This window comes from Trachemys scripta, chromosome 2 (assembly GCF_013100865.1).
Source record: "Trachemys scripta elegans isolate TJP31775 chromosome 2, CAS_Tse_1.0, whole genome shotgun sequence".
NCBI classification, from domain to species: Eukaryota; Metazoa; Chordata; order Testudines; family Emydidae; genus Trachemys; species Trachemys scripta.
This window is the reverse complement of record NC_048299.1, coordinates 268,119,089-268,125,314: the sequence shown is the minus strand read 5'-3', so window position 1 is coordinate 268,125,314 and position 6,226 is coordinate 268,119,089. Positions and strand designations below refer to the sequence as shown.

General features: G+C 42.0%; 1 non-coding gene across 1 annotated transcript; it reads left to right on the top strand.

Moving 5' to 3' along the window:
- Positions 1-5,496: 5,496 nt before the first annotated feature.
- Positions 5,497-5,613, top strand: LOC117874014. The gene has a single exon (XR_004644866.1). It is a non-coding gene; the product is annotated as a U5 spliceosomal RNA (small nuclear RNA).
- Positions 5,614-6,226: the final 613 nt, after the last annotated feature.

Here is a 6,226-nt window from a genome sequence, read left to right as displayed (position 1 = left end):
AGATCAAATTCATTTCAGCTTTGGATTGGTTTCCTCTTCTATATAAACTTATTCTGCTCAATGCTCTATAAAACTAGTCTGAAAGAAGGAAGGGGAGGAGCGAGGAAGATTAGGTCGGAATAAACTCAGCTCGTTGACGCACTAGTACGAGAAATGCATGCAAGTGGTAACACATTCTGTTGTGAACTTCAAAAGCAGCTCCTGGATTTTACTAACCTTCTCCACCCTAAGATCTCAGTTAACCCAGGATCTAACAAACCCTGGCATCATGATGTTCCCGAGGAGAACCTTACTTTTGAACTATTTCCAGTTTAGGAAGACAGCTGCTAAAATGAGAGGGCCCCACTTGCATTTAATCCAAACTCCCACTGTGAGCACCACTGGATCCTCTTTGAAGTATTTTGAGGCTTAGAGACAGTGAGTCGCAGCCCAGTTCCACCACATACTAATTCCCTAACATGCAGGATAGTATTTCATAGACATGGCAGGGCTTTTCTATAGATGCTTGTGCCTTACTTTGTGAGCAGGCTTGGCAGTATTTGATGTTTATTTTTTAACCATTTTGACAGATACTATCAAAGTTTATTTTTAAGCATTTAAATTTTCACACAGTTCCGGGAATTTCTGAGGTGGGGTCAGACAATGGGGGAGGGTCAGACAAGGGTTCTTTAATGACAGTAAATGTTAAGAGTCAACCAAACAGTTAAAACACAAATTGTCAACCTCACCTGTCAAAAGATACCAAGTAAACATCCTTAAATCAAACTTCAGGTCTCAGGCAAAGGAAGAAAAATGCTGCTTATTCGTAAATTTCAATTATTCATGGAAATATCTTTTAGTCGGCATGCGTGTGTAGTGAAATTGATGTTTACCAACATTTACCGATAAAAATCTAATCCTTCCAAGCTCATTTATGAGTAGGCTGACACTCAAATGAGTGACCTGGAGACCACATTCATTCATTCATTCATTCATTCTCTCTCTCTCTCTCTCTCTCTCACACACACACACACACACACACACCCACCCCTCTTCCTGTCTAATGAGCAGGGACTGGAAAGCCTCTGACAAAGCCTCGTGGGTTGATTTACATGACTGGAGTGTTCAAAATCTCCGGTTATAACCTGCTAATAACCTTATAGGCAGGACAGAGTGGGTAAAAGATGGGGGTGGGGCAGCATTCTACATTAGAGACACCAGTACCCTGTTTCAGAGTTTGGGTAATTCAGAAGCACAGGCTCTTATATTCATATGGCTCAACATACTAACTGGGAAAGCCCAGGAAGGGATACTGGAGGGGGTCTGTTACAGTATCAAACTAGAGAACAGGATGAGTTGCTCCTTCAGCACCGGTCTGTAATGCATGGAAAGAAAATTTGCCTTATCCTGAGAGATTTCAGTCACAGACACATGCTGGAGATCTCATGCAGCCGACAGTAACATATCATGATGCCCCTTTGGCCCAAACAGTTAGCCAACATTCAGGATGTAACTGTCTGTGATATGTCCATGGCATATACACAGAGTTAGAAAAATAAACAAACACTACTTTATTTCTTAGAATTCACAAATGTAACATATAACAACCAGTTACAGAAACAGATGACAGACTGCTACCTAAGGCAGAGAGGCACAGCTCAACCCACCTTTTTTCCAGACTGATGGATGAAGAGCCAGATCCCATGTTTCCCTACAAAGCCCTATAGCCTGCAAGCAGGACCAGGAACCCCCTTGCAACTTGAAGTGATACTTATCATTTTAACACAGTTTTCAATACAATCTAGTGATACGCTGTCTGACCCTTATGACCCAGGGTCCAGTGGGGATGCTGGAAGAGGTGACTCAGTCTCAAAAAAAGAGCCTAATGACAATCCTGTACAAAGAGACAGAAATCCTGAAAATGTGGATTTAGAAACTGCTGCAGTGGTGATTAAGACTCAGCCATATTTAGACAGAGCATCTATCGAGATGTACCTAAAACCATCATTGTGTTTGGAGAACTGGTGCACATCAATCAAATCTGGCAGCCACTGTGCATCCTTATCTAAAATAATAATCTTGTTTCTGTTTGTGTGATGTGTAAGCATCCTGGTTGTTAGCCATCTGCTAATATACACACGGAGGGTCACATTCAAAACAAAATAAAAACGTAAAACCAAAAAAGTTTATTGACCGACTGGTGAAACACCGATGTCACAACAGCCTGAGCAAAATGGAAATAATCCAGGCATACCAGGTAAAGATAAGGCAGGCTTTTAGTGTTTCTTTCTTCCAGTGTCTTCTTGAGTGCCCCACCTCAGGCTACAAATGTGAGGGTCCAGGAAAAAACTGAAAACTGTAAGGGAAAAAAAAAGTGTTTTTTCCTGAGGCCCCAGTACTGAAAAATTGGGAATTTTGGGCAAAATTGAAAAGAAACATTTATGCGAAATATTTTCTCTCAGAATGAACAGTGAAAGAAATGTAGAGAAATGTTCAAAACCATTTTATTACTGCTGCACTTCAGTCCTTAAAGATGTTTTCTAATAACTAATAAGTGTCAAAAGAAATTATTTTATTTCAAAACTTATGGCTTTAGGCAATTACAATTCATATATACTGCAGGCCCTAGATACCATATATAGCTATGTAACCCTCTGGGGCGTATTATTACAGCTCCCAGTCACTAGAGGATGTTGCCATCTTTACTGGAGAACAGAATTGAGTACAGCAACGCGTGCTTGTGGACTTCTGTCCTGCAAGTGGAGTTTGGTGTGGAGACAATGGGGGAGGGGGGGTAAGAGAGGGGGCAGGGTGATCAAATTTCCCAAAGTGAAAACAGGACACCACATGGGGCTGGCCCAAGTACTCACCCAAGCCCTGCCCTCTTCCCCTCCCCCACATGTGGGGCTGGCCCAAGCCGCTGGCCTGAGCCCTGTTCTTCCTCCCCTCTACCCCCATACAGGGGTCTTGTCCAAACCCAGCCTGCTCCCCACATGGAGCTGGCATCGCTCCTTGCCCAAGCCCTGCTGCCTGACCCCCTTTGCAGCTGGCTGTTGCTTCTGACCTGAACCCTGCCTCCCCGCCATGCAGGTGGTGTGGCTGACCAGCCGTTGGCAAGAGCAAAAGGGACAAATGCCCGTTTTTGCCAAAAAAAAAAAAAATCAGGATGGCTGGGAAAGGGCTTAAAAAGGAAACTGTCCTGGCTAAAATGGGATGTATGGTCACCCTGGACAGGGGAAGAAGCAGCTGCTACTCTGAAGACATTCTTTGAACAAGCCTCTTCTGCAGTCAGAATATAAACTTGTAATGCAGGGGTTGGCAACCTTTCAGAAGTGGTGTGCCAAGTCTTCATTTATTCACTCTAATTTAAGGTTTCGCGTGCCAGTAATACATTTTAACGTTTTTAGAAGGGCTCTTTCTATAAGTCTATACTATATAACTAAACTATTGTTGTATGTAAAATAAATAAGGTTTTTTAAAATGTTTAAGAAGCTTCATTTAAAATTAAATTAAAATGCAGAGCCCTCTGGACTGGTGGCCAGGACCCCGGCAGTGTGAGTGCCACTGAAAATCAGCTTGCGTGCCACATTTGGCACACGTGCCATAGGTTGCCTACCCCTGGTGTAATGCAAACTCTGCAAAAAAAAAAAAAAAAAAAAGCATTTTCTCTGGAAGTATTTACAGATGGGTGGACAAATGTACAGCGATAAGTTATTTAAAAGATTTAAGAAACTGGTTGAGGCGGAATCAAACATACACAAGAGCATTAATACAGGAGAGAACATCCATATAGCAGAGTATATTAGTAGTGAAATGAGTACTAGAGAAGGTTGGAAGTGGGAAAGTATTTGCTTTGCAGACTGACAATGCCAGTAAAGGAAAGCAGCACAAGAAATCATAATGGACATATTATTGCAATAGGATGTGCTTCCCATGGCCTAAATGCTTCAAATTTCAGATTTCATGAAGTTGGGCACACTGGAAAAGATCTATAAAAGAGCAAAAGGAGTTATAAAATATGTTAAAACTACTCATATTGTGTCTGCAGTCTTTAAGAAGCAGCGGGAAGAAAAGTATAGTAAGACTGAAACGGAAACCCTGAAACTATCTAGCAAAACAAGATGGGGAAATGTAGTGATGTCATTTGAAAGTTTACTAAAAATGAAACAGCTTTTCAAGAAACCATGATAACTGAAGATCTAAAGTAGTTAAAAGTGTAAGGCACTCTCTACTTTGAGGATATCTTTTGGATTCAACTGCAAAACTCTGAAGATTCTACAGCCAGTTGCTTCTGCAAATCACTATCTGAATCAGATAGCATTTGTCATTGGACATTATCTTGGCCATAAATTGAGCAGAGTCAATTGTTTTTGAGAATCTAAAACTCAAAGTCAGGATGAGGTAAAAGTGAAGGACTTTATTCGTAGATGGGAAAAATTTTGCTGCAAACCAATACATGCTTTTGCAAACCTCTTAGATCCAAGGTTCAAAGATAGCAATGTTGGCAATGATAGCATTGTTACAGCATTTGACTGGATTACTAAACAAGCAACACTCTTAGAACTAGATGTTGCAAAAGTACTTACAAAGGCTGCAGAATACAGAACCTCTTCTAGGAGCGCAAACTGAGAATCTGCTAAGCAGATTGTTGCTACAATATGGTGGTAAGGCCTTTGTACAACACAATCTCAGACTCCTCTTGCTTCTCCTCTACTTCAGATTCCTCCATTTTCTGCAGCCTGTGAAAGAAACTGGTCAGTGTTTGGAAATATGAACCCAGTCAAGAAACAGGCTACCATGTGAAAGAGTTGACAAGCTTGTTTCAATTCATGCAAAGCCTAAGTTTAATACAGCTTCATCTTTAACATAAAGATCATAGTGAAAGTTCAGAATTTTGAACCCTATGGATATAACCTTCCTTTTTATTTACAAGTAAACAATATTGATGCTTTCTATTTTCAACCTTTAAAAATGTTGTTTCTATTTTAGAAATATGTCAACAGGCAAAAAAAAAAACAAAAAACAAAACAAAAACCCAACAACCACAAGTACCTTAGGGCAGAGGTTCTCAAACTGGGAGGTGCACCGCGCAGGGAGGGGGGGCAGGGAGTTCTGGGGGAGGAGAAGGCAGCATAAGAAGCTGCTCTGCCTTGAGAACTGGGCAGCCCCTATTCTCCACCAAACAAAAAGAAACATTTATAAACTCAAAAGAAAAGGAGATACCCCCCCCCCCCCCTTGCTGAAGAGATGGGTGGGTGTTGTCCTGTTACTAGCCTCAGGGCATCAATACCTTCCACTAAACAGGGCCTTAGCTTTTGTTGTTTCCCCCGTAGAGCGGAGACCAGCGTCTCATCCTGGAGAAGCCTGTCTCCCTACTACCCAGAACATTACTTCCCTCCCCCAGCCAAGGAGGGGTTTTTAAAGATCTCAGGCAGCTCTTAATTGGACTCAATGTCCCTAACTGATCTTCTCAGCTTATAGGAAAAAGGGCCTTTATCATTCTAGGGCTAACATACCTGCCTTCCTTCTCTTCAGATCATATCAGTCTTTCACCTTTACTAAACATTTCCGTGGAGAGAAACATTTATGAGTTTCTACTCAATTTTTTGAACAGCTACTCCCCTCTCTTGCAGCCCTCCAGTCTGACTTCCTCACAAGTGGCAGATCCGTGCCTGCTCAAACCAGCCAAGAGTAACACCCAACATTGACTTCAAAGGGAGCCCATCCAGACCCCCAGATGCACTTCACTGCTTGTAGCACCATTTATTATTGTGTAGCATGCAGCAGTGCGTTAGGTGCTTCACAGCACATGAAGAAATAAAAGACCTCGGCCCAAAAGAGTACACTCTGAATTTAACAAAATGAGTGGCAAGGAGCGGAGAAGGGACATGGCATGGAAAGATGAGAGTTACTATTAATGCAGCTACTACAGTTTATCTATGTACGCACTTCATGATGGATTGGGGATATCGGGTTTTCAGTGTCTAGAAGGTAACGATACAAGATGATGAAAATGCTCAATTGCTTTGTTGGGAGCATCCCGGGAGAGATGAGTTTTCAAGAGGGACTTGAGAACCTGATCCAAAGTGCATTGAAGTCAATGTGAGTGTTTCTGCTGGCTTCAGTGGGCTACAGATCAGGCCATAGAAGGAATAGTTGAGCATTCTAGGGGCATGACGTAATAAAAAGCACGGAGATGCATTTGAAATCATCCGAGCAATTAGCTAAGACAGTGTCAGGAACTCTG